The sequence below is a fragment of the Phyllostomus hastatus genome, unplaced genomic scaffold (genome assembly GCF_019186645.2).
Source record: "Phyllostomus hastatus isolate PE091 unplaced genomic scaffold, TTU_PhHast_1.1 phas_scaffold_78, whole genome shotgun sequence".
In the NCBI taxonomy this organism is placed as follows: Eukaryota; Metazoa; Chordata; class Mammalia; order Chiroptera; family Phyllostomidae; genus Phyllostomus; species Phyllostomus hastatus.
In genome coordinates, this window is record NW_025334041.1 from 97,915,163 (window position 1) to 97,925,963 (window position 10,801).

Genomic DNA, 10,801 nt, shown 5'->3' on the forward strand with positions numbered 1-10,801 from the left:
GCTGCTATAACAAAATAGTTTAGTCTGGGTGGCTTAAAAACAATGAAAGTTAACTTTCATACTTCTAGAAGCTGGAAAGCCCAAGGTAAAAGTGCTGGCAGATTTAGTATCTGGTAAGAGCCTGATTCTGGGTTCATAGACGGCTGTCTTTTCCTTGTGTCCTCAACATGGGGTCTCTTTTTTAAACTAATCCTATTCATAAAGGCTTTCCCTTCAAAACCTAAGCACCTCCCAAAGGCTCCACCTTCAAATAAAATACCATCACATTGGGGATTACATTTCAACATATTAATTTAGGAGACACAAATATTCAATCCATAGCAATAGCCAATAAATATTTGTTGAACAAATGAATGATAAAAGGCTTTGTGCCAGCGTCCCTGTAGGTGTGGCTCTCTGCCAGGCCCTTGCCAGTACTCCCTTCACATAAATCCTCTCATCTGCTGACAGGTTTTCTGCTATAGGCTGACCAATTAGTAGCCTACACTTCTGAGGATCACCTCTTCCTCAATTTCTGCCACTAAATCCAACCACCAGTGGACTTCTCACTTATTCCATTAGACTCTGTAAAGCCCACTGCTTGCCTGATCTGGTTTTGGTTGCTGTACCCAGTGGATACCATGCCCTGCTTGCTACTCTATACCACCCTAGAATACCTAAGGCAGGTCTAAATCCTCAGGGCCTCCCTCACTTGGTCCCTATTCCAGCTCATGGCTTATTCCAGACCACATGACCCTAACTATAGTTAATTGAAAAGATGCTGCTTAGTCATGCCTGTCTTGGGCAGAGCCCTGAGAGCGTACAAAATAGTGTCAGCAATCCTCAACTTCAAAAAATGTTATGTTCCAAAAGTTTCTTTGTAAATAGGTTCTCTAGCACTTGGGAATGCATTTCCCAAGCCATCACAAACAACTAATCTATTTTAATAGTCATTCCTTCAAAAATATTCATTGAGTTATCTCTCTCCTTTGTACTAGTCACTGATGTTGGCACAAGGGCAAAAAAGAGAAATAAGACTCACCCCCCCCCCAGAAGTTCACAGAATAACAAAGGAGATAGTGGTAGAAGTAAATAATATGTATGCAATGTAACATGTATAAAAATAGAACACTGTCCACAGTACAGCAAGGACAAGAAAGAAGAGGTGATCCCTCTGCCTGGGAGGATCAGGAAGGTTCCACAAACAGACATTCCTGCTGAGGCCTGAAGAATGAGGAAGTACACACCAGGCAGATGAGTGGAGAAGGGTGTTCCTGGTATGTGATTGTCAGGCTGCCAAACCAACACCCAAGTGTTGCTTTAACCCCTGAGGTAGCTCTACCAATGCTGCAGTACTGTCAGAGATGGAAAAGGAGCAGGTTTTTGTAGGCTGGCCTGGAAAACTTGTGCTAGGAGACTAGTTCTAAAACCTTCCAAAAAATAGAATTGACCTTGGGTCCATGCCAACATTCATGTACCACCAATACCAACACTCATCATTGGGGTCAAAGAAGAAAAGCAATTCAGTGACAGAAGGAGCAATTCTTGCACTTTTGCTTCTTTGAAAAACACTAGTTGATCCTGTGAATGCAAGGTCATGAGTAAGGCTTATTAGGGACTGCACACATTAGACAGGTCCACACCTGAGGAGCTTCACAACTAGCTGTATAGCCAAGACTCATGCATATAAAGAAACTAACAGGCCAAGGTGGTAGCTTCCAAAAGAATGCTATAAGCACCATACTCCTGGCCATCACTGCTTTCTTCAGAGAATAATTCAATTTTTTAGTTGCACATGTGTTTTATATGAAATGCCCACTACTGGTCTGTTGATATAAGGCTGCATTTTGAATTTCACAGGGCAACATCCACCAAGTTCTGTAAATGCAAATATATTTTTCTCTCAAAGGTATTAGGTTAAGTCAACTGTGGAAAGACTCTGGGGAGCCTAATTAATAGGAATTTTGTTTTACTCAATACGGGAAACACATCAACACTGAATAGGTATTAGAAAGAATTTCCCACCAGTCAGAGCTGTCCAAATTAGAAAGAACCGCCTTGGGAGGTAATAAGTTTCCCGTCAGGCTAGATAATTATTTGGCAGTGATTTTGTAGGGGTGACTCAAGCATTCAATGACCAGTAGGCTCCCTTCCAAGCCTGTGATTGTGTGAACTTCTACAGCTCACCCTTGATAGCACAATAGATGAATCTGGAAATCCACACTACAGAACTGTCACATGTTGAAGGTTAGCCATTAGTTAAGCTCATTCAGGATACCAGAGCCCAATCTGAATGGTGGTGAGAAAACAGGGAGAATGGGAACATATAACTTCTACCAAAAGCCTGACCAAACAATCCAGGGTCAGAGTGTCATAATGCCAAAATTCATTAGTACTCAAAGAGGACTGTGGATTCCCCAAGACAAAGATCAACTAAAGAACTAAAAATGTACCCCCTTGAAAAGGAGGTATTAGGATTCTAGGATATTTTGAAAGGCCCATAGAATGCTGACTATCCTAGACCCCATTCTGAGGAGACCTGCTAGTCATTAAAACATTAAAATCCTTGAGAACCTCCAAGCAAAGGTGTTATCAAAACTGTACCCAAAAAGACAGCATCTCCAAAGTGAAACAAGCAAAGGGTAGACGAAGTAAAGTTATACAGAAGTCCTAAGTAAAATATGTAGTTGCAGGATGGTGACTGTAAAAGAGAGGCAACAGTATGAAGATCCTGGGCAACTAAGGAACAAGCTGTTTAAAATGCTGGCACCACACAGTGCATCAGAACAGATTGCAAAGGATGTAATTCACTGAGCTCCAGCTCTCCTGTATCAGAAACAAGGTTGCTGTGTTGATGCAGACATGTTGGCTAACACACTGTCAAGTAAGAAAGAGCCCACATTTGGATCCCCATTTAACCAATTCCGGACTCTGTAACTGAAACAGTTTACTCCTATGAGGTTCTGAATTAGAAAATTCTCAGCAAGTCCCTTCCCACTCTAATGTCCATAATTCCAATGCACAAAGGAAAACATCCTAACATGGAAGAAAATAGCTATCAAACGGGGCATCCCAAAACGGGCTGGAAGAAACTAAATAAAGCAAAAGCCTTGATTCCTGATTTTTCATCTGTGGCTTCTCTTTTTTTTATCCTTTTTGGACTAAATTGTAATTTAAATAGTTAAGCCAAATGAATGAAAGTGAAACCAATACACCACACACCAGCAGCATTCTTATTTTTGTGAGAAAATATAACAAATATGTGCTATTTGATCATATAGGAAAAGTTCACTCTACAAAGCTTCCATAGACAAAGCCCCATTAATCAGTAGGGGTTCTGCCCAGTACCCAGGGAAACCCATCAAGGAAAGCCAAATTATTTCTTTTTAAAAAAGCTATCAACTTAGCATTACAAATCATTTGCTAGTCTCAAGAGAATTGCCTAGTATTGCAAAACTTGATAATTACTGATTCATGACTGATTTAGGGAAAACATCGGCTTAAGTAATCAGGCCAGAGTACTGCTGCTGACCGCAATGCTGGCAGGAAACCTGCCCTTTCTTTCATCGTTCCTTTCATGAGTGTTTAACATTCTACAACATTTAGCTTTCAGCATATTAACAGTGGTCTGGTTTTTCCAAAAGTTGGGGATTCGGAACAAACCAGTTACATGTTATCAAGCACCAATATTTTCTGTGACTTTTATTCAAGTATCCCTAACTGGAAACCCAGGAAGTTATAAGGAAGTGATCCCAGAAGTCAAACTTGGTAAGATGTAGATTTTTTTTTTCTGTAAGATATCAGATCTCAGATTCTTTGAAGGGACTTTATAAACACAAAAATATCTCTTCTATACATTGACAGTATGTTCTACATAAACTAGCAGGAATAATTTAATTAATGTTTTGAGCAGACCCTACACACCACAAGCTGCATGTACCGCATTAGGGTAATGCACATTTCACTCATAATAAACTTTACTAAACAATCACTTTATTTGGCAAATGGATAACAAGCACATCAGAACATATATATTCATCTGTATATGCCTCAGGCAAGACATTTTCTATGAGGATATGTGACTCTCATATCTGCAGAGAGAAAGTATTCCCTCTCTGTTGGAATTGTTTTTCTGCTTAAAATTAAGAAATTAAGAATATTTTCCTTTCTGCAGAAGAATTACAGAGAAATTCAAGCCAAAATACTGTCCCACAGATTCAAAGAGACTGGCTTTAAAACCATATCATATTTTCTTTTCAGATCTTTTCTAAGATTCTGCTTTCCAAGTAAACATGCTTTTGTTAGTGAAAGGCAAACCCTTGTCATCAACTTAGTTTCTACTACAATCCTTTAATGCATGTATCACAAAAATATCTGAATTGGAGATCTATTCACTAAGATACACCATCAGTGTTTTTGGAGTAAAAAAGTCAAGTATTTAAAGAGTGAAGCATTTCTCCTGGTCAAGATGGCTGAGTGGATAAACACAGCTCACCTCCTTGCACAACCACATCAACATTACAACTAAGCTATAGAACAACCAGAATTCAGAAATATCAGAAATTGAGCTGAAAGGAAGTCCTACAACTATGGAATTAAAGGAGAAACCACATCAAGATTGGTAGGAGGGGTGGAGATGCAGAATGGGCTAGCCTCACACTCACTTGTAGTGGATAAAAATTAGGAGGGATATCTAAGGAGCAAGGGGTGCCAATCCCACACCAGACTCCACACCCCAGGGTTCCAGGGCCAGAAAGATAAGTCTCCATAAATTCTGGCTATAAAAACCAGTGAGGATTGAGGCTGTGGAAGACAGAAACTTCTGGAATCCCAAGCAGTTCCTCCTAAAGGGCCCACACACAGATCTAGACTCACTCTTCTGAGCTCCAGCAGCATGGGGGCAGCAGATTGAAAGGCGCCAGAGACATACAGGGAGGAACTGAATTGTCCAGCATCAGGGCAGGAGCTGGGGGTCAGCTTTTTCCCAGACAGAAGTGCTGGCAGAGGCATTTTTCCTTTTTTGAACGGCCCCCCCCCCACAAAGAACTAGCAGGAAGGCACCATATCTGAGACTCTGTTTGGATTACACTGTTTTCCCTACCCTGGTGATTTCCTGAGGCCTGCCTTTGAATAGGCCCAACTTTCAGGCCCACCAAAGCTATTTCCAAAGGATTTTCCATACAAATCACTTGTCTTGGTCAGGCTTCATATTTACCTAATTCTCTCAGGGAAGTAGCACCTGGCTTCAGTGAGCCCCATATTTCTTGCTAAGTTGGCCCAAAGCCTGGCACTAGCAGTAACCAGCCTTGGTTCACAGCTTTGACTCTCCTGGGAAACTCAAAGCCCAGCACAAGTAGCAGCCATCTGCAGATTGCTTTGTAGCTAATGCTGTGTGACCCTGGACAGAACAGAGGTGGTGGCTTACCTTGGACATGCCAAGAGCAATCAAGGCTCAACTACAAGAAGAAGGTGTACACAGCCCACACCTTGAGTACCCAGCTGGGGTAATAGAAAAGGCTGTGCCACTGGGCCATACAGGACACCTACTACATTAGGCTACTCTACCAAGATATGGAGTCAAAGCAGCTCTACTTAATACATAGGAACAAATACAAGGAAGCTGACAAAACAAGGAGACAAAGAAACATGGCCCAAATGAAAGAACAGATCAAAACTCCAGAAAAAGAACCAAACCAAATAGAGAAAAGCAATATATCACATGCAGAGATCAAAACAGTGGTTATAAGGCTGCTCAAGAAACTTAGTGAGGATATCAAAAGCATAAAAAAGATCTAGTCAGAAATTAAGGATACAATAATTGAAATTAAGAACAATTTGTGGGGAATTGGCAGTAGAGTGGATAAAGCCAAGAATCAAATCAGGAAACTGGAATATAAGGAAGCATAAAACAACCAATCAGGACAGCAAGAAGACAAAAGAATCCAAAAACAGTGAGGATATTGTAGAGCCTCTGGGACAACTTCAAGTACACCAACATTTGCATCATGGGGGTGCCAAAAGGAGAAGAGAGAGCAAGAAATGGGAAACTTATCTGAAAAAATAGTGAAAAATTTCCTTAGCTTGGTGAAGGAAATAGACATACAAGTCCAGGGAGCACAGAGTCCCAGACAAGATAATCCCAAAGAGGCCCACTCCAAGACAAATAACTAAAACACCAAAGATTGAATACAAAGAAAGGATCTTAAAAGCAGCTAGGGAAAGGCAGGTAGTTACCTACAAGGGAGCTCCAATAACACTGTCAGCTGATTTCTCAAAAGAAACTTTGTAGGCTAGAAGGGATTGGCAAGAAATATTTAAAATGATGAAAAGCAAGTAACTACAACCAAGCTTACTCTACCCAGTAAAGCTATCATCTTCCCAAATAAGAAAAAGGTAAAGGGGTTCATCATCACCAAACTAGAGTTATACGAAATGTTAAAGGGTCTTCTTTAAGAATAATAATAAGATGAAAATCAAAACTATGAGTAATAAATACATATCTATCAAAAATCAAATCTAAAAGACAAAATAAACAAAGCAGAACAGAAACAGAATCATAGATACAGAGAACGTTTTGATGATTGTCAAATAGAAGGGAAGTGAAGGGATTTGAAAAAAAGGTGAAGGGATTAAGAAGTACCAATTGGTAGTTACTGACTAGTCATGGGGATGTAAAGTACAGCATAGGGAACAGAGTAGCCAGTGAACACCTGTGCATGACCCATGGACATGGACAATGGTGTGGAGTTTGCCTGAGAGAGTTGCGGGAAGGGTGGAGGGGGACAAAGGACAATAATTTGGGACAACTGTAATAGCATAAACAATAAAATATAATTTAAAAGAAAAAATAGAGTGGACAATTTAAACATTTTTATCAGGGCTGTTGTAAATAGGCAGTTTTATAGATTGCTGATAGGCAAGTTGGTAGAATTCTGTTGCAAGCAATTTGACAATATATATAAAAGTTTTAAATGTTTATACCCTAGATCCAAAATCCCCATTTTAGGGATGTTATTTTTAAAAATATAGACTAACATAAAGCTTTGTGCACAAAGACATTTATCACAGCATTATTTATAATAGAAAAACACAGGACATATTGAACATAGAAAAAATTGTCAAGAAAAAATTAGTATAACCTCTCAACAGAATATTATGCAGCCATGAGAAATATTTATAAACTTTGGTAATAACATGAAAATGTTTATATTACAATGTTAAATTAAAACACAGAAGACAAACATATATTATAGACACACAAACATACATAACATTTGCTTTTAACTATGCTTATAAAAATAAACAATACATCTCTACAAGTAAAAAATAAAAGGAAATACTGGGTAAAATTTTTCTTTTCACATTTTCTATATTTTCCATATTTGCTCCAAAGAGCTTCATAAGGAAAAATTTTTAATTTAAATTTAAAAAGATGAATTCTAAGATGAAAGATTAGAATTGAGGCTCAATATTCCTGACCAAAATTCCATTAGGCCTGAGGGAGGTCAGATGTGAGAAAGGGATTTTGGTATCATTAATAGGCATTGAATTAATTCATAATTAATTCATTCAATGAATAGTTATAAAAATTGACTGTGGGAGGGAGAAAGGGAATCATAGAAGTCATAGTCAAACCAAGAGAATCACCTAGTCCACATTATGCAGCATCAGGAAGAATGAACCCCAGGGGAGACCAAGATGTAATTTAAGAATTAGAATAATATAGCAGCAGAGAATTCATAGGAAGAGAAACTTTCAACAATGGAGAGAAGATCAGAAATGTCAATGCTGCAGGGATGCATTGAGGTCAAGTTAAACAAGGAGAGAGAAAAAATGCACTGGATTTAACAAGTTAAAGGCTAATTGGGAAACTAAGGAGAGAAATCAAATCCCAGAGGGTGAGTGGTGAGGAATGGAGGCCGTGGGTACAAAGGGAGATGAATAGGGGCTGCAGGTTAGATCAAGGGTCACTTATTTTATCCTTTACAAAACAGGAAAAACCAGTATGAGTTTGGAGGCAAGAGGAGGAAAGGCCAACCTTGGCAGATATAAGATTCAAGATGTAGAAATAGCCCAGAACCATCCTGGCCCCTGCTTGCTCCCAAAGGTGAAAGGCTAACCACATACCTGCATCTCAAACTGTAATTTCTAAGTACCTCTGAGACCCTATGTCTAAACCATACCTCAACATAAATCATCTCTTCTAATAAAACCACACTTGCACCACTCCACACATGTGCTCCCATGGCTCTTCCCTCCCTCTAGGGCTGTTTCTTCTCTGCCTCTTTCATGGGTCCTCCTCTGCTACCTTTAAGCTGGGATACATCCATGGTTCTTGTATTAGTCTCCTAGGACTTCAGTAACAAAGAGACTCCAGTTGGCTAGCCTAAAACAACATAAATATATTCCTTCACAATTCTGGAGTTAAGAAGTATGAAATCAAAGTGTTGGCAGGGTCATGCTCATTGTGAAGGCTCTAGAGAAGGTCCATTCTTACCTCTTCCTAGCTTCTGGTTGTTCCTGGCAGTACTTGACATTCCAATCTCTGCCTCTGTCTTCACATGGCCTCCTTTACTCTCTGTGTTTCTGTATTCTCTTCTTAGAAGGACATCTGGGCCCACCCTAATCCAGTCTGACTTCATCTTAACTTAACTAATTATATCTTCAAAGACCCTATTTATGAATAAGGTTACATTCTGAGGTTCCAGGTTGACATGAATTTGGAGGGGTGGTTACTATTCAACCCTGAACAATCCTCATCCATCCTTTACTCAGAGAATAGCCATTCCAGTGTGCTGTCATCTACCCCTCCATCCATCTATTCTCTGCTCATGACTCTGAAATCCGTATCCCCAGCCTGAATCTTAATTCCACTCTCTGAACCCCTATTTCCTGTTTCCCACTGGACATAGTAGAGTGAGAAATCCACAAGCTCTTTACGCAAACATATCCACTTCAAAAAGAGAGCTCATGGTGCTTCCTGTGGTTTCTGTTTTAATTCATGATAAATTCATCCTGTCTCCCAAGTGAAATACCTTGGCATTATCCTCAACTTTCTTTTCTTCCTAATCTTCCTTCACATTTGATCAGACAATAGACCTATGGATTCCATCTTACGAACCTCACTCAAATTTTACCTTTTCTTTCCAGCTCTACTAAGGCCTTAGTCTGGGTTCCCAACCTTTCCTTAGACTATTCAGACAACAAAAAGGTTCTATTCAGTAAAATATTATAGAGCATCTACCATGTGCTGGTGCTGGGCATATCAAGAATGATTAAATACAACTTTGCCCTTATGTAGCTTTCAGTTTCAGCTGGTCTCTGCCACCAGGGTTAATGAATTTTCATGTTAGAAACCAAATCTGATAATGTTATGCTGTGGCTTACATCTCCCTCTTGACTCTCTTTTTCCTACAAAATGAAATGTAAGTCATCCCCCAGTCATAAAAGACATTTCATAATCTGCCTCCCCATGTGTCACACCCCCCTGCCCTAGTCTTTCGTCACTGTCATGGTGAGCTTCTCGATTTTTGTAAATCCATGGCTAAGAGGAGTGCTTTCCTTGACTTAATGTGTTTTTCTCTTTTTCATGCCCTGGCAAGCCTCTGCATACTTTTAAAGTGAAGTTCAAATGATGTAGCAAGGTGGTCTAGTTTCTTTTTTCTTTTTCTTTTTTGCACATTACTGTCTAATTTTCCCAACACCATTTATTGAATAGACTGTCTCTACCCCATTGTATGTTCTTACCTTCTTTGTCAAATATTAATTGACTATACAGACATGAGTTTATTTCTGATTTCTCTATTCTGTTCCATTGATCTACATGCCTGTGTTTATGCCAGTGCCATGCTATTTTGATTACTATGGCCCTATACTGTAGCTTAATATCAGGTAGTATGATTCCTCCAACTTTGTTCTTCTTTCTCAAGATTGCTATGGCTATTCAAGGTCTTTTGTGGTTCTATATAAATTTTTGGATTATTCATTGTAGTTCTGTGAAATAAGCCATTGGTATTTTGATAGGAATTGTGTTAAATCTATAGATTGCTTTGGGTAGTATGGACATTTTAACAATGTTAATTCTTCTATTTACAAGCACTGGTATATGCTTCCATTTATTTGAATCTTCTTCAGTTTCTTTCTTCAGTGGTATGCAAAGTACAACATAGGAAATAGGGCAATAACCTTGTAATACCTATGTATGGTGCCAGTTGGGTACTGGAAATATCAAGAGACTACTTCATAAAGCATGTGATTGTCTAACCACAATGCTATACACCTGAAAGAAATTAATACAAAATAATATTAACTGTAAACTGTATTTGAAAAATAAATAAAACAATAAAATTAAATAAATAAAATCAAAATAAATAAAATATTTTAATACTGAATTCACTTTTCCTTTGTTTTTATACTATGTAAATAGAATGGATATTACAGTGCTTAAAATACATTTATGAGATAACAAAAACTAAATATTTTTTAAAGATTAAAAAAGTGAAGTTCAAATGACCCCTCCTTTCCTACTTCTTATCTAATCCAACAGTCCCTGTGCCCCCACAGGACTTTGTTCTAATCCCTATATGATCACTGTTCCATATTGTGTTGTAATTTATCCCTTAACTTTTCTGTTTCTGTCGCTGGACCATGAGCTCACAGAGGACCAGGAAAGATAGCACTCATTTTTCTCAGTTGAATGAAGAGGATTATGAATGTACCCATTCACCCTGCCCTTTGCTTATCTGAACCCTACCCAAAGTCCTAGGCTTGACTCAATCCCAGCCCCTTCCCCAGACTTTTTCAGGCCACCGGCCACAGGCCA